General features: G+C 41.0%; 6 non-coding genes across 6 annotated transcripts; 5 read left to right on the top strand and 1 right to left on the bottom strand.

Moving 5' to 3' along the window:
• The first annotated feature begins 7,836 nt into the window (after positions 1-7,836).
• On the top strand, positions 7,837-7,920 carry TRNAL-CAA. The gene has a single exon. It is a non-coding gene; the product is annotated as a tRNA-Leu (tRNA).
• A 776-nt stretch (positions 7,921-8,696) lies between these two features.
• TRNAL-CAA lies at positions 8,697-8,780 on the top strand. The gene has a single exon. It is a non-coding gene; the product is annotated as a tRNA-Leu (tRNA).
• Positions 8,781-9,704: 924 nt separating this feature from the next.
• On the top strand, positions 9,705-9,788 carry TRNAL-CAA. Its single transcript has one exon. It is a non-coding gene; the product is annotated as a tRNA-Leu (tRNA).
• Positions 9,789-10,850: 1,062 nt separating this feature from the next.
• Positions 10,851-10,934, top strand: TRNAL-CAA. Its single transcript has one exon. It is a non-coding gene; the product is annotated as a tRNA-Leu (tRNA).
• Positions 10,935-11,802: 868 nt separating this feature from the next.
• Positions 11,803-11,886, top strand: TRNAL-CAA. Its single transcript has one exon. It is a non-coding gene; the product is annotated as a tRNA-Leu (tRNA).
• Positions 11,887-13,329: 1,443 nt separating this feature from the next.
• TRNAN-GUU lies at positions 13,330-13,403 on the bottom strand. The gene has a single exon. It is a non-coding gene; the product is annotated as a tRNA-Asn (tRNA).
• Positions 13,404-24,588: the final 11,185 nt, after the last annotated feature.

The following is a 24,588-nucleotide window of genomic DNA, read 5'->3' as shown; positions in this document are numbered from 1 at the left end:
TTTGGTCGAGATAGTAACGTTTCAAGTTACTAACGTGGACAAAAGGGCTAGTCCGCATCTATGGGAGTAGTAGAATCCTATATGATACCTTCTCAACCTTGTGGATAACTTCGACTAGTCCATAGTGTTTTCGCACCAGTCTTTAGTTCTTGTTGCTTTGAACTCGGAGTTGGTTCTTTGTAACTCTATGAGTCAAAACGTGTTTAATAAGGATTTTGGTATTAATTATTGAGTCTTTGTAACTCTTAAAGTCATTTTTTTACTTTATTTATGGCATTTGAGACCAGTAAGACTTCTATTTATCAAATTTTAGTTAGTTTTAAGGCATATATTGGAATTAATCGTCCTGTTTAGCTAGGTTAAGATGTTATTATGTCCTAAGAATGTCATATGAATTTATATATGCGAGAATTAAGCATTGGAATATAGCTTTGAGGTGACTATCAAATAATTAGTAACTTCGGCAAAGGCCAACCAAGTAAGTGACGTTACTGTAGTAGTTAGCTAATGGATGGATGTATGATGATGCATGTCATGTGGCTCTTGCATGTACCATTTTAATTATGTGATGCTTATATGTTCTTTGTATTATCATTGATGCATGTCATGTATGCATGTGATGTCCGTTACACTATATTATGAATGAAATGAAATGTCATGTGTGAATGTTATGTCTTACCATGTAAAGTTACGTGATGGATTACATGAAGTTTTTCATGTATACATGAGGCATATATGAAATATGTTTGAGCGAAACGAGAAAGGAAATGAAATAAATGTTATGTTATGAATGAAAATCATGGGATCTCATGCTTGTATGTATGTCATGTGCATCGGGATACCTCCCTATTATGTTATACTAGTACGGACGCGTATCTTCGATACTTATAGTTGTCATGATATCATGCGGGTCTTTTCTTTTCTAATGCGTTCGGTGACGTGTAATGTGTTGTGTCCGATCAAGTCGGACCAGGGGATACGTATACGAGCACGCCTGGTGGGTCCATGTGTGCGTACGTGAGCCGTGTGTGGAGAAGCACCATGCATCCAATCCTGCCTGGAACTAAAAAGTACCTAAGGTCTTACGTTCTTTAAATGATAGGTCTCGTTCATATTTTGTGTGTGATTGCATTACTAACCCAAATAGTGGAGTGACTTATTGAATATTTCTTAAAATACTCAAGCCACGTGTTATCTTATATTTTTTAGGTAAAGTTAAAGCTAAAGCGTCCATGCACGGATAACGATAAATGCGGTAAAAGCCAAGGAAGTCAGGATAGATTATGATAGAGCAGTAGTATTAAATTTAATTAGTAGATATTAGGTGTTTTTAATGCAATTTGTTTTATGTTAAAAAATAATGTTATTTTAATTCTTGTTTTGAATTGAATAGGTAAGTCCATGACTTTATTTTAAAAGTATTTATTATGAATTTTCACATACATGATTAAAACATGCCTAGGGTGACGTCACTAATTAGCCTAAAAGAATCAGAAGCGTTACATTATCCTTCAACACTTCTATTCACTAGTCTTCAATGTCTTGTTAAGTCATTTCAATCCTTTATTCCTATCATTTCTTTGGAGAGAAGCCTTGAGGAATGGAAATTGGGGTGAAATCTTAGACTTCAATTGCACATTTTGCATATTGTATAAGTCATTTCCTTCTCTACTTCATTTCGTTGATGTTAAAAGATTATCACTGTGATTGCACATACGAACGTGTTTTGAGCTTTAAAGTGCATTCTTTTCAAAATTTTAGACCACTAATGAAGTCACGTGTGGATGATCTCCCCTAAATTTTAATTGTATCAATGCTCCACACTTTTTGGTAGAGTGAAGGGAGCTAGAAAAATCTTGGCAGGGACCATTTCTAGGAGTAAAATGATCTAAAAATCATAGTTAATATTGGCAAAAGTAAAACGGGTGACGGGAGAAATAGGATATAAGGGAATATTGTTGACAATATAAGAGAAAAAAAATAAGAAAAAAATGAGAAATTTATTGTGTTAAGAGATGATGCTGGAATGATAGATGGATGGTTCTTGGAGTTGCTCAAATCTTAGAGATGCTCAAATAGCAAACAAAGCAGAGGAGAAGATGAATAGAAAAGCTCGAACAAAAGATGATCATCTAAGTTGCTAGTACCATGGAGATGCTCGAACAAACAAATGAAGATGAAGGGGAGAAGAAAGAAGAGAAGTTTGAATGAAAGGAAAAGAATGATGGAATTTGAACAATTTGTCCCTTTTTTGTGTTTTTTAAGTCTTTTTGAACGGGCGCCCTACTCATATTATTAAAAGCTCTCATTGGCAAAGACAAAGAAGAGAAGGGTTGGGATCCCTTTATAAAATGTTATTATTAAAAGTTATTAAAAATGGTATTTGTTGTAGGGTTGGTTCTAGGTCTGGGTCTGAGTGGTGACGGGCTAGTAGATGCGCAACGTCGATTGAGGTGAAGCTGCGCAAGGCTAGATTGAAGTTTGGGCATGCGATGACACGTGTTGGGCTAAGAGCGTATCCCTCAAGCCCTCATGCTCTCAGCATATGGATCGTTTTCTTGGAGTAAGGAGGCATCCTGGTAGGAAGGCCGACCACTACATACGCCGCCATCCGTCTAGGATAGAAGCAAGTGGGTCATGGAAGGTTGGCTGCAGGCGTGTCTAAGGGCTAAAATACTAATGAGTTTGGATTTTCGAACCTGGCTTCAGATACGGGCCTATGGTTTGGGTTCTATTAACTTCTAAGGCCGAGGTTCGGTTTTAAGCTCAAATTTCGGCTAATTCAACGATTTCCTTTGTGTTTTACATTTTCTTCTAAATTTTTGGACCTATTTCTAGTCGATTTTGGCTAAGCTTTAATTATTCTTGCATAGTAATTTCCTAGAACTATCGCCAACTTTTATATTTAGTTTTTTTTTTCATAATTATTGATATTTCTCTAAGCTCAAGATTGAAAATACAGTCAATGATTAGAGTAGACATGTCATAATTTTGATATTAAAGTTCTAATCCAAAGATCTAAATTCCTATAACATGTAGATTGTGCTCCATAGTCAATTTCTAATCTTAAATTAACATCACATTACCACATGCTCAATTCTTGAAATTTTATTTTCTAGTTTAAAACGTATGCTATTTGATATCATATCTAAAAAAATGCATGGGATTTACACAGTTGACGAAGAGGAAGGTTTGAGAACAAGACTTTACTGCATTTGGGTTCTTTCACGTCGATTTGTTCCCCCTTGTGTTGAAACATTGCTACTCATGACCCCCACATGGTCGGTCAACTATTCTAAATCTTGCGACAAATAAATTTGTAATAAATGAAAATGTAGAATATTTGCATAAATATGAGAAATGCACAAATATTTATGGACATGACATCCTAAATTGATAAGCATTGAGAGATATTGATAGACTTCTAGACACTTTGATACTTATGTTAGCCAAATTTTTCTTTGTGACGAAATTTTGTGTATAAAGATTTTTTGCACGTCATAATCTACCTCTCAAGCCAGATGTTATCTCCTATTTTCCTTCTTCCCCATTTGCTTCCCCACTTCTTCACTGGACCCTGTTACTTCTATTTTTTCGATAACGTTGGGTGAAAAATATTTGTGGGTAAAGAAGATGGTCACTATATCTAACAAAGACACTATAATGAATGTCTCATTCCCATCATAGAAGGAGGGCTTGAACCTCCATCCTTGTTGTAACAATACAAACCCACCACTAGTAGATATTGTCAGCTTTCGTTTATTACGTATCACTGTTAGCCTCACGGTTTTAAACCACATCTAATAGGGAGAGGTTTCAGACCCTTGTAAGAAATGCTTTTTTCCCCTCTCCAAACGATGTGGAATCTCCCAATCAATCCCTTTTGAGGGCCCAGCATCTCACTGACACATTGCTTGGTGACTATCTCTGATATCATTGGCAAAAGTCCAAGCCCACTACTAGCAGACATTGTCCATTTTTCCCCATTACGTATTTTCATCAACTTCACAGTTTTAAAACACGTCTATTACGAAGAGGTTTATGCACCCTTAAGGATTGTTTTATTCCTCTCTCCAACCGCTAGTAGATATTGTCTGTATTCGTCCATTATGTAGCTCTATCACCCTCACAGTATTAAAACGTATCTACTAGGGAGACGTTTACACACCCTTATAAGGAATGCTTCATTCTCCTCAAACCAATGAAGGATCTCAGTGGATAATATCTACTAGTGTTGGAGGGCTTGGGTTGAAAGTATCATTAGTTTACCAATGATAAGAACTTCAAAGATTTAAACTTTTCAAAGTTAAGTCATGGACGAAAAGTACCATGGTGGATATCAATTGAACTCACCAAAGTCATAAAGGTGTGAAAAATATGAATTTTAAAACTTCAAATTTTGAGAATATATCAAAGTTCCAGTTAGTTCTATTACACGCCACATCACAAAACGTAGTTGGTTGAAAAATTCTACTAGAGAGAAGAACAAACATCGTTGTAACTTATGCTTCATTCCCATCACTAGAAGAAGGGTGTGACAACCTCCGACCTTGTGGTTAACAGCCGACTGAGCTATTCCAGCCAATCATTTGCTACAATCCAAGCCCACCTCTAATTGATATTGTCTGATTTCATTTGTTACTTATCGTTGTCAGCCTCACGATTTTAAACCGCATCTATTAAGGAAAGGTTTTCAGACCCTTGTAATAAATGTTTCTTTACCTCTCCGATCGACGTGTGATATACTTATAAAATCCTTTGGAGAGCCAACCCTTCTAAGGGTCAAGCGTCCTCAATGGCACATCGCCTGGTGACTAGCTCTGATATCATTTTAAAAGTCAAGCGCACTACTAGCAAACATTGTTCATTTTGGCCCATTAGGTATTGCCATCAGCCTCACCGTTTACACACCCATATAAGGAATGCTTCATAACCTCTCAAACCAATACGAGATTGCACAATAAACAGTTAGGATGGTCGAGTGGTCTAAGGCACCAAACTCAAGTTTTGGTCCTCATAAGAGGGCTTGGTTTGAAAGCATCATAAGTTTATCAAAAGATAAGAACTCCGTACCATGCTGGATATCAATTGAACTCACTTGAACTTTTAAAAGTGTCAAAACATGATTTTTAAAAATTAAAAAATTTTAAGAATACCTTGAAGTTCGAGTTAGTTGTCTTACACGTCAAAAACCAAAGTTGATTTAAAATTTCTACTCGGGAGAAGCACCAACACTGTTATAATGTATGCTTCAATCCCATCACTAGAAGGAGGGTTTGAGCCACCTTGTGGTTAACAACCACAGCTCTAACAACCTAAGCTATTCGAGCGAATCAGTTGTTACAATCCAAGCCCACCTCTAGCAGATATTGTCCATTTTTGCCCATTAGGTATTGTCATCGGCCTCACAGTTTTGAAACGCACCTATTAGGGAGAGGTTTTCGCACCCTTATTAGGATTGTCTCGTTCCTCTCTCTAATAGCTAGTAGATATTATCTATTTTAATCCGTTACGTATCGTCGTTAGCCTCACAGTTTTAAAACGCGTCTACTAGGGAGACGCTTACACACCCGTATACGGAATGCTAAATTCCCCTCTCAAACCAATCCTGGAATACATAATAAGCAGTTAAGATGGCCGAGTGGTCTAAGGTGCCAGACTCAAGTTTTGGTCCTCGTAAGAGGATAATATCTACTATGGCTTGGGTCGAAAGCATCATTATTTAGCTTGGGTCGAAAGCATCATTATTTATCAAATGATAAGGAACTTAAATATCAATTGAACTCTTACACGCTACTTCACAAAGCAAACTTGATTGAAAAATTTAGGGAGAAGCACCAACACCATTATAAGGTATGCATCATTATTTTTATCAAATGATAAGAACTTAAATATTAATTGAACTCACCATTCGAGTTAGTTCTCTTACACGTTACGTCACAAAGCAAAGTTGATTGAAAAATTTAGGGAGAAGTTATTCCAGCCAATCATTTGTTACAATCCCAGATCACCATTAGTTGATATTGTCTACTTTCATTCGTTACGTCTCATTATCTCCCTCACGGTTTTAAACCGTATCTACTAGGGAGAGGTTTTCCAACCCTTATAAGAAATGTTTCTTCACCTCTTTAATCAATGTGGGATCTCACTATCGACCCCTTTTAATGGTCAAGTGTCCTCACTGGCACATCGTCTAGTGACTAGCTTTGATATCATTTGTAAAAGTCCAAGCGTAATGCTAACAAACATTGTCCATTTTTGCCCATTAGGTATTGTCATCAGCCTCACAGTTTTAAAACGCGCCTATTAGGAAGAGGTTTTAGCACCCTTATTAGGATTGTTTCGTTCCTCTCTCCAACAGCTAGTAGATATTATCTATTTTAATCCGTTACGTATCGTCATCAGCCTCACAGTATTAAAACACGTCTACTAGGGAGACGTTTACACACCCGTATACGGAATGATAAATTCCCTCTCAAACCAATCTTGGAACGCATAGTAAGGAGTCAGGATGCTCATGTGGTCTAAGACACCAGACTCAAGTTCTGGTCCTTGTAAGATGGTGTGGGTTAAAATCCCACTTTTGACATCTCATATTATTGTTAGGCAAAAAGCGAGCCAAAGTAGATAATATTTACTTAGGGTCAAAAGCTTAACAAACCAACGTTGATTGAAAATTTGTACTAGAGAGAAGATTATAAGGTATGGTATGCTTCATATGCTTCATTCTCATCACTAGAAAGAGGGCTTGAACCTCCAACATTGTGGTTAACAGCCACAAACTCTAACCAACTAAGCTATTCCAACTTGATTGTTTAGTTAGTTCTCGTTCACGAGACCTTCCAACTTGATTGTTTAGTTAGTTCTCGTTCACGAGACCATTTAGTTAGTTCTCGTTCACGAGACCTTCCAACTTGATTGTTTAGTTAGTTCTCGTTCACGAGACCATCACAAATCGATGTTGTCACGAGACCTTCCAACTTGATTGTTTAGTTAGTTCTCGTTCACGAGACCATCACAAATCGATGTTGATTGAAAATTTCTACTAGGGAGGAGAAGCACCAAACACAATTATAAGGCATGCTTCATTCTTAGTTAGTTCTCGTTCACGAGACCTTCCAACTTGATTGTTTAGTTAGTTCTCGTTCACGAGACCATCACAAATCGATGTTGATTGAAAATTTCTACTAGGGAGGAGAAGCACCAAACACAATTATAAGGCATGCTTCATTCACAACATCGCTAAGAGAAAGGCTTGAACCTCCAACCTTGTGGTTAACAGCCACACGCTCTAACCAACTGAGCTATTCCAACCAATCATTTGCTACAATCCAAGACCACCATTAGTTGATATTATCTGATTTCGTTCTTTACGTCTCGGTATCTCCCTCACGGTTTTAAACTGTATCTACTATGGATAGGTTTTCAGACACTTGTAAGAAATATTTCTTCGCCTCTCTAATCGATGTGGGATCTCACTATCGACCTTTTCTGAGTGCCAAGCGTCCTCACTGGCACATCGCCTAGTGACTAGCTCTGATTTCATTTCTAAAAGTCCAAGCCCACTGCCAGCAGACATTGTTCATCCTTGCCCAGTAGGTATATCAATGAGCCTCACAGTTTTAAAACGCGCCTATTAGGGAGAGGTTTTCGCATCCTTATTAGGATTGTTTCGTTCCTCTCTCCAACAGCCAATAGATATTATCTATTTTAATCCGTTACGTATCGTCGTCAGCCTCACAGTTTTTAAACGCGTCTACTTGGTTGACGTTTACACACCCATATACGGAATGATAAATTCCCCTCCCAAACCAATCTAGGAATGCACAATTAGTAGCCAGGATGGCTGAGTAGTTTAAGGCGCCAGACTCAAGTTCTGGTCCTCGAAAGAGGGCGTGGGTTCAAATCCCACTTCTGACATCCATCCATGTTTATTGTTAGGCAAAACTCGTGCCAAAGTGTATAATATCTACTAACAACCGTTGATTGTTTAGTTAGTTCTTGTTCACGAGACCATCACAAATCGATGTTGATTGAAAATTTCTACTAGGGAGGAGAAGCACCAAACACAATTATAAGGCATGCTTCATTCACACATCACTAGAAGGAGGGCTTGAACCTTTTTGACCTTGTGGTTAACAGCCACACGCTCTAACCAACTGAGCTATTCCAACAATTCATTTGCTACTATCCAAGACCACCATTAGTTGATATTGTCTGATTTCGTTCATTACGTCTCGGTATCTCCCTCACGGTTTTAAACTGTATCTACTATGGATAGGTTTTCAGACACTTGTAAGAAATATTTCTTCACCTCTCTAATCGATGTGGGATCTCACTATCGACCCTTTCTGAGTGCCAAGCGTCCTCACTGGCACATCGCCTAGTGACTAGCTCTGTGTTCATTTGTAAAAGTCCAAGCCCACTGCCAGCATACATTGTTCATCCTTGCCCAACAGGTATTGCCATGAGCCTCACAGTTTTAAAACGCGCCTATTAGGGAGAGGTTTTCGCACCCTTATTAGGATTGTTTCGTTCCTCTCTCCAACAGCCAGTAGATAATATCTATTTTAATCCGTTACCTATTGTCGTCATTCTCACAGTTTTTAAACGCGTCTACTTGGGAGACGTTTACACACCCATATACGGAATGATAAAATCCCCTCCCAAACCAATCCAGGAATGCACAATTAGTGGTCAGGATGGCCGAGTGGTCTAAGGCGCCAGACTCAAGTTCTGGTCCTCGTAAGAGGGCGTGGGTTCAAATCCCACTTCTGACATCCATCCATGTATATTGTTAGGCAAAACTCGTGCCTAAGTGGATAATATCTACTAACAACTGTTATGGGATTGTGTCGAAATTTTCAACGCTAAGAAATGGAACTCGTTATGTGTTGGATATCAATTGTTAACTCAGCACTGCTTTTTAAAAGTGTCAAAACATAAATGTTTAGTTCGTTCTCGTACACGACTCAGCACTGCTTTTTAAAAGTGTCAAAACATAAATGTTTAGTTCGTTCTCGTACACGAGACCATCAGAAATCGATGTTGATTGAAAATTTCTACCAGGGAAGAGAAGAACCAAACACAATTATAAGGCATGCTTCATTCACACATCGCTAAAAAGAGGGCTAACCTTGTGGTTAACAGCCACACGCTCTAACGAACTGAGCTATTCCAGCCAATCATTCGCTACAATCCAAGACCACCATTAGTTGATATTGTCTGCTTTCGTTCGTTACGTCTCGGTATCTCCCTCACGGTTTTAAACCGAATCTACTATGGATAAGTTTTCAGACCCTTGCAAGAAATGTTTCTTCACCTCTCTAATCGATGTGGGGTCTCACTATCGATCCCTTCTGAGTGCGAAGCGTCCTCACTGGCACATCGCCTAGTGACTAGCTCTGATTTCATTTCTAAAAGTCCAAGCCCACTGCCAGCAGACATTGTTCATCCTTGCCCAGTAGGTATATCAATGAGCCTCACAGTTTTAAAACGCGCCTATTAGGGAGAGGTTTTCGCATCCTTATTAGGATTGTTTCGTTCCTCTCTCCAACAGGCAATAGATATTATCTATTTTAATCCGTTACGTATCGTCGTCAGCCTCACAATTTTTAAACGCGTCTACTTGGTTGACGTTTACACACCTATATACGGAATGATAAATTCCCCTCCCAAACCAATCTAGGAATGCACAATTAGTAGTCAGGATGGCCGAGTAGTTTAAGGCGCCAGACTCAAGTTCTGGTCCTTGTAAGAGGGCGTGGGTTCAAATCCCACTTCTGACATCCATCCATGTTTATTGTTAGGCAAAACTCGTGCCAAAGTGGATAATATCTACTAACAACCCTTATAGGAAAGAAATGGAACTCGTTCCGTGGTGGATATAAATTGAACTCAGCACTGCGTTTTAAAAGTGTCAAAACATGATTGTTTAGTTAGTTCTCATTCACGAGACCATCACAAATCGATGTTGATTGAAAATTTCTTCTAGGGAGGAGAAGCACTAAACACAATTATAAGGCATGCTTCATTCACACATCGCTAAGAGAAGGGCTTAAACCTCCGGCCCTTGTGGTTAACTTATAAGGCATGCTTCATTCACACATCGCTAAGAGAAGGGCTTAAACCTCCGGCCCTTGTGGTTAACATATAAGGCATGCTTCATTCACACATCGCTAAGAGAAGGGCTTAAACCTCCGGCCCTTGTGGTTAACAGCCACACGCTCTAACCAACTGAGCTATTCCAACCAATCATTTGCTACAATCCAAGACCACCATTTGGCCCTTGTGGTTAACAGCCACACGCTCTACCCAACTGAGCTATTCCAACCAATCATTTGCTACAATCCAAGACCACCATTTGTTGATATTGTCTGATTTCGTTCTTTACGTCTCGGTATCTCCCTCACGGTTTTAAACTGTATCTACTATGGTTTTCAGACACTTGTAAGAAATATTTCTTCACCTCTCTAATCGATGTGGGATCTCACTATCGACCCTTTCTGAGTGCCAAGCGTCCTCACTGGCACATCGCCTAGTGACTAGCTCTGTGTTCATTTGTAAAAGTCCAAGACCACTGCCAGCATACATTGTTCATCCTTGCCCAATAGGTATTGCCATGAGCCTCACAGTTTTAAAACGCGCCTATTAGGGAGAGGTTTTCGCACCCTTATTAGGATTGTTTCGTTCCTCTCTCCAACAGCCAGTAGATATTATCTATTTTAATCCGTTACCTATCGTCGTCATTCTCACAGTTTTTAAACGCGTCTACTTGGGAGACGTTTACACACCCATATACGGAATGATAAATTCCCTTCCCAAACCAATCCAGGAATGCACAATTAGTGGTCAGGATGGCCGAGTGGTCTAAGGCGCCAGACTCAAGTTCTGGTCCTCGTAAGAGGGCGTGGGTTCAAATCCCACTTCTGACATCCATCCATGTTTATTGTTAGGCAAAACTCGTGCCAAAGTGGATAATATCTACTAACAACCGTTATGGGATTGTGTTGAAATTTTCAACGCTAAGAAATGGAACTCGTTCCGTGGTGGATATAAATTGAACTCAGCACTGCGTTTTAAAAGTGTCAAAACATGATTGTTTAGTTAGTTCTCGTTCACGAGACCATCACAAATCGATGTTGATTGAAAATTTCTACTAGGGAGGAGAAGCACCAAACACAATTATAAGGCATGCTTCATTCACACATCGCTAAGAGAAGGGCTTAAACCTCCGGCCCTTGTGGTTAACAGCCACACGCTCTAACCAACTGAGCTATTCCAACCAATCATTTGCTACAATCCAAGACCACCATTTGTTGATATTGTCTGATTTCGTTCTTTACGTCTCGGTATCTCCCTCACGGTTTTAAACTGTATCTACTATGGTTTTCAGACACTTGTAAGAAATATTTCTTCACCTCTCTAATCGATGTGGGATCTCACTATCGACCCTTTCTGAGTGCCAAGCGTCCTCACTGGCACATCGCCTAGTGACTAGCTCTGTGTTCATTTGTAAAAGTCCAAGACCACTGCCAGCATACATTGTTCATCCTTGCCCAATAGGTATTGCCATGAGCCTCACAGTTTTAAAACGCGCCTATTAGGGAGAGGTTTTCGCACCCTTATTAGGATTGTTTCGTTCCTCTCTCCAACAGCCAGTAGATATTATCTATTTTAATCCGTTACCTATCGTCGTCATTCTCACAGTTTTTAAACGCGTCTACTTGGGAGACGTTTACACACCCATATACGGAATGATAAATTCCCTTCCCAAACCAATCCAGGAATGCACAATTAGTGGTCAGGATGGCCGAGTGGTCTAAGGCGCCAGACTCAAGTTCTGGTCCTCGTAAGAGGGCGTGGGTTCAAATCCCACTTCTGACATCCATCCATGTTTATTGTTAGGCAAAACTCGTGCCTAAGTGGATAATATCTACTAACAACCGTTATGGGATTGTGTCGAAATTTTCAACGCTAAGAAATGGAACTCGTTCTGTGGTGTGGATATCAATTGTGAACTCCAAAACATGATAGTTTAGTTAGTTCTCATACACGAGACCATCACAAATCGATGTTGATTGAAAATTTCTACCAAGGAAGAGAAGAACCAAACACAATTATAAGGCATGCTTCATTCACACATCGCTAACCTTGTGGTTAACAGCCACACGCTCTAACGAACTGAGCTATTCCAGCCAATCATTCAAACAATCCAAGACCACCGTTAGTTGATATTGTCTGCTTTCGTTCGTTACGTCTCGGTATCTCCCTCACGGTTTTAAACCGAATCTACTATGGATAAGTTTTCAGACACAATTATAAGGCATGCTTCATTCACACATCGCTAACCTTGTGGTTAACAGCCACACGCTCTAACGAACTGAGCTATTCCAGCCAATCATTCAAACAATCCAAGACCACCGTTAGTTGATATTGTCTGCTTTCGTTCGTTACGTCTCGGTATCTCCCTCACGGTTTTAAACCGAATCTACTATGACCACCGTTAGTTGATATTGTCTGCTTTCGTTCGTTACGTCTCGGTATCTCCCTCACGGTTTTAAACCGAATCTACTATGGATAAGTTTTCAGACCCTTGCAAGAAATGTTTCTTCACCTCTCTAATCGATGTGGGGTCTCACTATCGATCCCTTCTGAGTGCGAAGCGTCCTCACTGGCACATCGCCTAGTGACTAGCTCTGATTTCATTTCTAAAAGTCCAAGCCCACTGCCAGCAGACATTGTTCATCCTTGCCCAGTAGGTATATCAATGAGCCTCACAGTTTTAAAACGCGCCTATTAGGGAGAGGTTTTCGCATCCTTATTAGGATTGTTTCGTTCCTCTCTCCAACAGCCAATAGATATTATCTATTTTAATCCGTTACGTATCGTCGTCAGCCTCACAGTTTTTAAACGCGTCTACTTGGTTGACGTTTACACACCCATATACGGGATGATAAATTCCCCTCCCAAACCAATCTAGGAATGCACAATTAGTAGTCAGGATGGCCGAGTAGTTTAAGGCGCCAGACTTTTTAAGTTCTGGTCCTTGTAAGAGGGCGTTGGTTCAAATCCCACTTCTGACATCCATCCATGTTTATTGTTAGGCAAAACTCGTGCCAAAGTGGATAATATCTACTAACAGTTCCGTGGTGGATATCAATTGTGAACTCAGCACTGCTTTTTAAATGTGTCAAAACATGATTGTTTAGTTAGTTCTCGTGGTTCTCGTACACGAGACCTTCACAAATCGGTGTTGATTGAAAATTTCTACCAGGGAGGAAGAAGCACCAAACAAATCGGTGTTGATTGAAAACTTCATTCACACATCGCTAGAAGGAGTGCTTGAACCTTTGACCTTGTGGTTAACAGCCACACGCTCTAACCAACTAAGCTATTCCAGCCAATCATTTGCTACAATCCAAGACCACCGTTACTTGATATTGTCTTCTTTCGTTCGTTACGTCTCGGTATCTCCCTCACAGTTTTAAACTGAATCTAGTATGGATAGGTTATCAGACCCTTGCAAGAAATGTTACTTCACTTCTCTAATCGATGTGGGATCTCACTATCGACCCCTTGTGAGTGCCAAGAGTCCTCACTGGCACATCGCCTAGTGACTAGCTCTGAGTTCATGTTTATTGGTAGGCAAAACTCATTCCAAAGTGGATAGTATCTACTAACAACCGTTATGGAATTCAATTGTGTAGAAATTTTCAACGCTAGTAAATGGAACTGGTTTCATGGTGGATATCAATTGTGAACTCAGCACTGCTTTTTAAAAGTTTCAAAACATGATTGTTTAGTTAGTTCTCGTACACGAGACCATCACAAATCGATGTTGATTGAAAATTTCTACCAGGGAAGAGAAGAACCAAACACAATTATAAGGCTTGCTTCATTCACACATCGCTAGGAGGGCTTGAGAACCTCCCACCTTGTGGTTGCTCTAACCAACTGAGCTATTCCAAATCGATTGTGAACATTAAAAGCGTCAAAACATGATTGTTTTGTCAGTTCTCGTATATGAGACCATCCCAAATCGATGTTGATTGAAAATTTGTACCAGGGAGAAGTACCAAACACATATATAAGGCACGCTTCATTCACACATCGCTAGAAGGAGGGCTTGAACCTCCAACCTGGTGCAAACTGAGCTATTCCAGCCAATATTTTGTTACAATCCAAGACCACCGTTAGTTGATATTGTCTGCTTTCGTTCGTTACGCCTCGGTATCTCTCACGGTTTTAAACTGAATCTACTATGGATAGGTTTTCAGACCCTTGCAAGAAATTTTTCTTTACCTCTCTAGTCGATGTGGGATCTCACTATCGACCCCTTTTGAGTGCCAAGTGACACAATCGCACTTTCGAAGGCAGCGGACTAGCGATTGTGCGACACTCACCCTCCAGCGGCAAGTGAGTTAAGCCAATTTGTTCTTGCGTCGCCTACGGCCAAGCGACGTACGGTCGAGCCACTAGCCTCGGTTTTAAAAGAAGGTTTTAGAAAACGAGGAGAAAGAGAGATTTTAGAAAGAGACGTTATATAAGCAAGCAAGAGAAAGATAACAACGGCTTAGCATATATAACCTTGGGTAGGGAGAAGGTGACGACTAGTCATATCCTCCTATAGTACATTCTGGGTCATTTTAGTTTTAGCAAGCCTAGACATGATATTTTTGAGGTGTCATACGCTCTAGAATTATAAAAGGAAAAACACTAGAATGCAAAGACATGACAAGGGCTTGGCTTGTCATGGGCATGCGGCCATGGGCAACATGCCCTGGACAAGCATGACCGTGACATCCTCCCCCACCTAATTGGTTGACGTCCCTGTCAACCGTTTACTTTCATACCTTGCGATGTGGGTGGCGGCGGAGTTCAGATCTTCGGCACGTTCCCAGCTTGTTTCCTCTGTAGGGAGATTCTTCCATTTGATAAGGAATTCACGAATCGTCCGTACAGGTCTTCCTATCTTCCTAACCCTGTCGACTAGGATCTCTTCCACTTCCTTTGTTTCTTTTTGCTGCAGATCGATGTTCAGTCTTGTGGTTGCATTTCGTTGGTCGTCGTCTGGATCAGGGTGATAGGGCTTCAAGTTGCTCACATGAATGACGGGGTGGATTTTCATCCATGTGGGTAGTGCAACTCGGTAGGAGGTAGCCCCGATCTTTTTAAGGACTTCAACCGGGCCTTCATATTTACGAACTAGTCTTTGGTCTTTTCGGCTACGAAATCTGATCTGTTCTGGTCTCAGCTTGATAAGGACTTGATCTCCTGCACGGAATTGAAGGGGGCGACGCTTCTTGTCCGCCCATTTCTTCATATGCTTGGAAGCCTTCTCTAAATATGCCCGGGCTATATCTGTCGTCTGCTTCCATTCTCATGTAAAGTTGTGAGCTTGAGGGTTTTTTCCTGCATAAGGATAATCAATAATATGGGGTAAGGCCGGTTGTCGTCCACTTACAATTTCGAAGGGACTCTTCCCTGTAGACGAGCTTGTTTGACAATTGAAGCAAAATTGGGCGACATCTAACAATTGTATCCAGTTCTTTTGGCGAGCATCGACGAAGTGACGTAAGTATTCTTCGAGCAAGCAATTGAACCGTTCTATCTGTCCATCGGTTTGAGGGTGATAACTCGAGGAGATGTTTAAGGTTGTTCCCAAGAAAGCGAATAAATCAGTCCAGAATTTCCCAATGAATCTGCCATCCCTATCACTGATGATGCTCGATGGAATGCCCGATAGCTTTACAACGTGTTTGAAAAATAGTTGGGCTGTGAGTTCCGCCGAGCATAATTTGGGAGTGGGGATGAATGTCGCATATTTTGAGAACCGGTCTACAATAACCAAGATGGCGTCATATTCCCCGACTTTTGGGCGGTGTGTTATGAAGTTCAGAGATACACTTTCCCAGGGTCTTGTTGGCACAGGTAGAGGTTCCAAGAGTCCAAAGACTTTGGCTTTCTCGACCTTATCCTGTTGGCAGATGAGGCACGTCTTGGTGTATTGCATGATGTCGTCTCGCATATTTGGCCAAAAGTACCCCTTCTTTATTAGGGCGTATGTTCTTTGCCACCCAGGGTGTCCGGCCCATAAGGTATCATGACATTTCTGAATGAGCTTCTTCCTCAGTTCTCCCGTTCTTGGGACGTACAATCTGTTTCCTTTGGTTATCAGGAGGTCCCCCTCAACCCAAAACTGTCGTGTCTTTCCAGCCTTAGCTAGTTCGACAACAGCTTTGGCCGATGGGTCATTGTGTAAATGTTCCTTGATGATGTCGCGCATCGATCCATCGATCTTACTTGAATGAATATGGGCTAACATGCACAGGGCCACATGTTCGCCCTTCCGACTCAGCGCGTCGGCTGCTTGATTACTCTTTCCTGCTTTGTGTTCGAACTTGAAGTCGAATTCGGCCAACGACTCCTGCCACCGGGCTTGTTTTGCTGTTAATTTTGGTTGATCAAAGAAGTGGCAAGTGGCGCTGTTATCCGTCTTCACTACGAACTGTGATCCTAAGAGATACTGTCTCCAGACTCAAAGGCAATGGACTACAGCCAGCATTTCTTTCTCGGAGACAGTGTATCTTCGTTCGGCATCGTTGAGCTTTCGACTTTCATAAGCGATGGGGTGACCTTCTTGAATAAGGACCCCACCTAGAGCAAAGTCGGAAGCATCGGTTTCTACTTCAAATGGCTTTGTGACGTCTACCAACCCGAGGACAGGACCCCTCGTCATGGTTGTTTTCAGATTTTCAAAGGCCATTTGACAATCATTTGACCACGACCAAGGGTGGTCTTTCTTCAACAGCTCTGTCAATGGGGCGGCTCGTCGTGAAAACCCTTCGACGAACCGCATATAGTAGTTGGCTAGTCCTAAGAAGAACCGCAACTCAGATACGGAAGTAGGAACCTTCCATTCTTGGATAGCTTTTATCTTGTCGCTATCCATACTAATTTGTCCACATCTGACGACATGTCCAAGGAAGTTGATGCATGTTTGTGCGAATGCACATTTCTCCTTCTTCACATACAGCTGGTTCTGCTGGAGCTTGTCAAACACTAACTTCAAATGCACTTTGTGTTCCTCGAGGGTTGTGCTGTAAACAACAATGTCGTCGAGGTATACTATGACGAACTGATCCAGGTATTCGTAGAAAACCTGGTTCATCAACGTGCAGAACGTAGCTGGGGCGTTTGTCAAGTCAAAGGGCATTACTAGGAATTCAAAGGCCCCATATCTTGTTACGCACGTCGTCTTGGGTTCGTCCCCTTCGGCAATACGTACTTGATAATATCCTGATCGTAAGTCCAACTTCGTGAAGTACTTGGCCCCGTGAAGTTGGTCGAACAAGTCGGATATTATCGGCAGAGGATATTTGTTGCGTACCGTCACCTTGTTTAAGGCTCTATAGTCTATGCACAGACGCAACGTCCCATTCTTCTTCTTCTGGAACAGTACGGGGGCTCCATAAGGGGCCTTTGCCGGGCGAATGAATCCCGCCTTCAACAACTCATCTAGTTGTTTCCTCAATTCGGCTAGCTCGGGCGGAGCCATCCGGTATGCGTTCTTTGCTGGCGGCTTAACTCCGGGGAGGAGTTCGATTTCGTGGTCAATGCCTCGACGAGGTGGTAGTGTTTGTGGTAGACTCTCTGGCATGATGTCGGTATAGCTGTCTAGTACTTCCTTGATTTCCTCTAGGACAGTCTCTTCGGTGGTTGCTTCTTCTATCAGTGGTATGGCCATGAATGTAGGTTCCTCTCGTGCGAGTCCCCTTTTCAGCTGTATGGCCGAGATCATTCAAAGATTACCTGGTTGCTTGATGCTTGCAGGTATTACTGTGGGGTTACGGTCGGTGATCACCAAGCATTTTGCCAATGGCATTGGGATGACCTTGTGTTCTAGGAGGAACTCCATCCCAAGTACCACGTCGAAGTCGTCCATGCGAACCACGACAAGGTCTAGCTCTCCAGTCCAATCCCCTATTTTGAAGGGGACTCCTTTAGAAACTCCCACAATAGGCAAGGCCTCAGAGTTGACAACTTTCATTTTCCCCAGGTCTTTTCCTATGGTGAGTCCCAATCTTCTGGCTTCCTTATCGGTAATGAAGTTGTGGGTTGCTCCAGAGTCTATCAGAGTGCTCTTGCTCGGTTGAGAGTTTATTGTGGCATCTACGAACATGAGCCCTTTCTCTATTATCTCCTTCGATTCGACTTTCCGTTGGAGGGCTGACAAGAATTTGACTGCGCCCATTCGGGGGTTGTCGTGATCTTCCTTCTTGTCTAGCAAAGTCTCGACCCTTGCCTCATTGCTCTCTTGAATGGACACTTGGAGAGCAGTGAGAGAGGCCCGATGAGAATAGTAGGATACCTTGTGGGGGCCTTTACACAGTATGCATTGCAAAGGCGTCGTCGGGTGGTTCTTTTGATGGTAAGGCCCTCGAGATGTCCCCGCTTGATTGTTTTGAGGAGGTCTATCCGTCCATCCACTCGGTCTGTTGGGGCTTCCATTTCGATGGCCTGGTGGTCTGTATGGTTTGCCCCCATTGTTTGGGGCTGGTGTCGCTCTTCTTTGGGATCCTGCTTCGTTCCCACAGTCCACGAGTCTCTCGGCGCAGGCCATTGCGGCAGCTAGGGTTTGGACCCTGTTCTCATGTATCTTTGTTTTGGCTCATGGCTGTAGACCATTTATAAAGAAGAACACCTTGTCCTTCTCTGCTGTTCCCCTGATATCCAGCATCAGGGTTGAGAACTGTCTGACGTAGTCTCATATGTTTCCAGTGTGTTTCAGGGCTACTATTTTCTCCATTCCTATATGCCCTGCGTTTTCGGGGAGGAATTGTTCCCTCAACTCTCTCTTGAGGTCCTCCCATGAGTCAATGGTGCACAATCCATCCTCGATGTCTTGCACCTTCGTACGCCACCACAGTTTGGCATCGTCTATGAGATACATCGCGGCTACAGTCACCTTCTTGTCGTCGGTACAAGCGGTTGTGGCTTTGAAGTACTGTTCGACGTCAAAGATGAAGTTCTCCAACTCTTTGGCGTCCCGATTCCCTTTGAAGGCTCTAGGGTCTAGGAACCTTAGTTTGTTGGATCCTTCACTAGTTTGTCCAGACGTTTACACACCCTTATAAGGAATGCTTCATTCTCCTCAAACCAATGAAGGATCTCAGTGGATAATATCTACTAGTGTTGGAGGGCTTGGGTTGAAAGTATCATTAGTTTACCAATGATAAGAACTTCATAGATTTAAACTTTTCAAAGTTAAGTCATGGAAGAAAAGTACCATCGTGGATATCAATTGAACTCACCAGAGTCATAAAGGTGTGAAAAATATGAATTTTAAAACTTCAAATTTTGAGAATATATCAAAGTTCCAGTTAGTTCTATTACACGCCACATCACAAAACGTAGTTGGTTGAAAAATTCTACTAGGGAGAAGAACAAACATCGTTGTAACTTATGCTTCATTCCCATCACTAGAAGAAGGGTGTGACAACCTCCGACCTTGTGGTTAACAGCCAACTGAGCTATTCCAGCCAATCATTTGTTACAATCCAAGCCCACCTCTAATTGATATTGTCTGATTTCATTCGTTACGTATCGTTGTCAGCCTCACGATTTTAAACCGCATCTATTAAGGAAAGGTTTTCAGACCCTTGTAATAAATGTTTCTTTACCTCTCCGATCGACGTGTGATATACTTATAAAATCCTTTGGAGAGCCAACCCTTCTAAGGGTCAAGCGTCCTCACTGGCACATCGCCTGGTGACTAGCTCTGATATCATTTTAAAAGTCCAAGCGCACTGCTAGCAAACATTGTTCATTTTGGCCCATTAGGTATTGCCATCAGCCTCACCGTTTACACACCCATATAAGGAATGCTTCATAACCTCTTAAACCAATACGAGATTGTACAATAAACAGTTAGGATGGTCGAGTGGTCTAAGGTGCCAGACTCAAGTTTTGGTCCTCATAAGAGGGCTTGGGTTGAAAGCATCATAAGTTTATCAAAAGATAAGAACTCCGTACCATGCTGGATATCAATTGAACTCACTTGAACTTTTAAAAGTGTCAAAACATGATTTTTAAAAATTAAAAAATTTTAAGAATACCTTGAAGTTCGAGTTAGTTGTCTTAAATGACACGTCAAAAACCAAAGTTGATTTAAAATTTCTACTCGGGAGAAGCACCAACACTGTTATAATGTATGCTTCAATCCCATCATTAGAAGGAGGGTTTGAACCACCTTGTGGTTAACAACCACAGCTCTAACAACCTAAGCTATTCGAGCGAATCATTTGTTACAATCCAAGCCCACCTCTAGCAGATATTGTCCATTTTTGCCCATTAGGTATTGTCATCGGCCTCACAGTTTTAAAACACACCTATTAGGGAGAGGTTTTTGCACCCTTATTAGGATTGTCTCGTTCCTCTCTCTAATAGCTAGTAGATATTATCTATTTTAATCCGTTACGTATCGTCGTCAGCCTCACAGTTTTAAAACGCGTCTACTAGGGAGACGCTTACACACCCGTATACGGAATGCTAAATTCCCCTCTCAAACCAATCCTGGAATACATAATAAGCAGTTAAGATGGCCGAGTGGTCTAAGGTGCCAGACTCAAGTTTTGGTCCTCGTAAGAGGATAATATCTACTATGGCTTGGGTCGAAAGCATCATTATTTAGCTTGGGTCGAAAGCATCATTATTTATCAAATGATAAGGAACTTAAATATCAATTGAACTCTTACACGCTACTTCACAAAGCAAACTTGATTGAAAAATTTAGGGAGAAGCACCAAGACCATTATAAGGTATGCATCATTATTTTTATCAAATTATAAGAACTTAAATATTAATTGAACTCACCATTCGAGTTAGTTCTCTTACACGTTACGTCACAAAGCAAAGTTGATTGAAAAATTTAGGGAGAAGTTATTCCAGCCAATCATTTGTTACAATCCAAGATCACCATTAGTTGATATTGTCTACTTTTATTCGTTACGTCTCATTATCTCCCTCACGGTTTTAAACCGTATCTACTAGGGAGAGGTTTTCCGACCCTTATAAGAAATGTTTCTTCACCTCTTTAATCAATGTGGGATCTCACTATCGACCCCTTTTAATGGTCAAGTGTCCTCACTGGCACATCGTCTAGTGACTAGCTTTGATATCATTTGTAAAAGTCCAAGCGTAATGCTAACAGACATTGTCCATTTTTGCCCATTAGGTATTGTCATCAGCCTCACAGTTTTAAAACGCGCCTATTAGGAAGAGGTTTTAGCACCCTTATTAGGATTGTTTCGTTCCTCTCTCCAACAGCTAGTAGATATTATCTATTTTAATCCGTTACGTATCGTCATCAGCCTCACAGTATTAAAACACGTATACTAGGGAGACGTTTACACACCCATATACGGAATGATAAATTCCCTCTCAAACCAATCTTGGAACGCATAGTAAGGAGTCAGGATGCTCATGTGGTCTAAGACACCAGACTCAAGTTCTGGTCCTTGTAAGATGGTGTGGGTTAAAATCCCACTTTTGACATCTCATATTATTATTAGGCAAAAAGCGAGCCAAAGTAGATAATATTTACTTAGGGTCAAAAGCTTAACAAACTAATGTTGATTGAAAATTTGTACTAGAGAGAAGCACCAAACACAATTATAAGGTATGCTTCATTCTAATCACTAGAAAGAGGGCTTGAACCTCCAACATTGTGGTTAACAGCCACAAACTCTAACCAACTAAGCTATTCCAACCAATCATCTCTTATAATCCAAGACTAGTATTAGTTAATATTGTCTACTTTCCTTCTCGCACACTTTATTATGACCAACCGTTGGTTGATATTGTCTACTTTCGTTCCTTATGTATCATTTGTTGAACACATCTCTTTGTGGGAACTCTCACACTTTAACACAACTAAGTAGGGTGGAGGGTATTTACTTTGTGTTTCTTGGGACCATGAGACCAACCGTTGGTTGATATTGTCTACTTTCGTTCCTTATGTATCATTTGTTGAACACATCTCTTTGTGGGAACTCTCACACTTTAACACAACTAAGTAGGGTGGAGGGTATTTACTTTGTGTTTCTTGGGACCGTGAACTAAGTAGGGTGGAGGGTATTTACTTTGTGTTTCTTGGGACCAATGAACTAAGTAAAGTGGAGGGTATTTACTTTGTGTTTCTTGGGACCATGAACTAAATAGGGTGGAGGGTATTTAGTCCATCTATTCCTAAAATTTTCAACTTTTTCCCCTAAATCATTTTCCTAAATTTATTCCTAAAATTCCTAAATCATTTTCCTAAATTTATTCTTAAAATTCCTAAATCATTTTCCTAAATTTATTCCTAAAATCCTAAATCATTTTCTTAACATAAATATAGTCACTCATGCAATGGTTGGGCTTAACCCTATTAGGCTAATGATGATATTTTAACACTCCCGTCAGTACTAGTTCTCATTCGCTGCACCACAGCGAAAGCTCTCATATGGGCAAGTATTTAGCTCTTTTGTAGACAAGTCTACTACTTCCACATGCTTTGTTCTGCCATGAAACATCGAATTTTCTACTAGACAAATCACAGATTGGTTGTTGCATTGAAGTGGTATCGAATAGTCAACTTTCTGGTGCCAATCTTTCATCAGAAGTTTCAGCCATGTACATTTTTTAGCTGCTCCCGCCGCTGCTCTGTACTCTGCTTCTCTAGTTGACAATGATACAGTTGGTTGTCTTTTGTTACACCAATAAATTGTTGTCGAACTGAGCTTGAACACATACCTGGTGCTTGATCTTCGAGTATCGTGATATCGATTGACATATCTCAAGGTCCATCGAGCCGCATTCAAATGAGGCTTCTTTAGACTTCACAGATACTGACTAAGGACTCCAACTTCCTTTTCGAATCCATTTGTTTGGTTCATGTAGATCTCCTGGTCCAACTCTCTATGCAAGAAAATATTCTTCATATCCATTTGCCAAAATTTTCGATCTTTATTTACCGCAAGTACTGAAGGAACTTGTACAATAATGATCTTTGCCACTGGACTAAATGTTTCATCATAGTCTAGTCCATATTGTTGAGAGAACCTTGGATCTACAGTCTGAGTTTTGTATCTCACGATTGATCCATCCGGGGTATACTTTATTTTGTAAATCCACTTGCAAAAGATAGATTTAACATCTCTTGATCTTGACACTAGTTCCCAAGTTTGATTTTGCTTCAGGGCTATAATTTCTTCCTCCATCACTTTTTGCCAAACCGAGTTTTGTGACACGTCCTTATATATCTCTGGCTTATTAACTTCGTCTTCTACAATAGTTGTGCTGGCATACTCTAGACATGGCTTTTGGATTATTTCTAATTGTCTTAGTTGTTGAGGTGCCCTTTGTTTTTCACTAGGTTCGCTTGGTTGAGTCACTTCTTGTTCACCAACACTAGCATCACTTGAATCTTTTGGCACATCAACACTTTAGCAAATGTGTACCGTTTGTTCCACCATCTTTTGTGGAAGAATCTCTTCAGTTTTCTCTCCTGTCAGAAGAATTTCTTCAATTTGCTCAAGGCCTGGTAATACTTCCTTCTCTGAGGGACACCCCTCTTCCATTGCACCACTTTGATTGTCAATCATGTGGTTTGGGTATCCTGAATCAATGATCCAATCATTCTCATAATCGATATGGTCTCCCATCATCGCCATGAGTGCTAGCTCATCTTCTTCTATGGCATACAATACCTCTACATCCCATTCCTCCTCCATCTCCCTGTTGGAGGATGCCACATTGCTTTCGATAGGTTTTTTCTTAGACCAACAATCTCTAGACATGTGGCCCTTCTTCGAGCAGTTGTAGCGAATGCCTCCAAATCTCTTCCCATGAGAGTTATTGTTATCATTCTTCTAAGCTCTCCCTGGTTGTACAGTTCCTTGGTGACTTCTTCTTTTGTCACCATTGTATCCACGTTTGGTAGACGACCTATTATTGCTCAAATTTTCACTTGTGTAGAGTGCTTCTTCTTCACCCTTCAATGTGATGCCTCCTATTTGTTTAGCTATGGCTTCTTGGCTGGCTAACAAATTTTTAAACTCTACAAGTGATGGTTAAGTGGATCATCCTTGTACAGCAATAATAAAGCTTCTCTATTCTGGTCGCAATCCGTGGATTATAATCCTCTTCATTCAAGATTCTACAATGGCAGACTTCGGGTCCAGTTCAGTAATTTCCCGATAGATCTACTTGACCTTGTGGAAGTACTGAGCAATCGTCATGTCACGTTGTGAAATTGACAACAACTCATTCTCCAGAAGTTGTAGCCTCGTATCGTTCTTCTTTGAGAACAACATCACAAACGTGTCCCATACTTCTTTTGGTGTCTTGTCATCCCAAATATGCTCTAACATCTCTTCTCCGATTGTGGTCGTCTACCTGCTTTGATTCTCCATTTGTGCAAGGCACCGTTAGAATCATCCTCTAGCGGCATAGTTTCACACCCGCCAACGATCTCCCAAAGATCATGTCCTTGTAAATAGAACATCATGCATGTTGCCCACGTGTTGTAGTTGTTGTTGTTGA

Source organism: Cucurbita moschata, unplaced genomic scaffold (genome assembly GCF_002738365.1).
Source record: "Cucurbita moschata cultivar Rifu unplaced genomic scaffold, Cmos_1.0 Cmo_Scf00166, whole genome shotgun sequence".
NCBI classification, from domain to species: Eukaryota; Viridiplantae; Streptophyta; class Magnoliopsida; order Cucurbitales; family Cucurbitaceae; genus Cucurbita; species Cucurbita moschata.
This window is presented reverse-complemented; position numbering and strand designations above follow the sequence as displayed.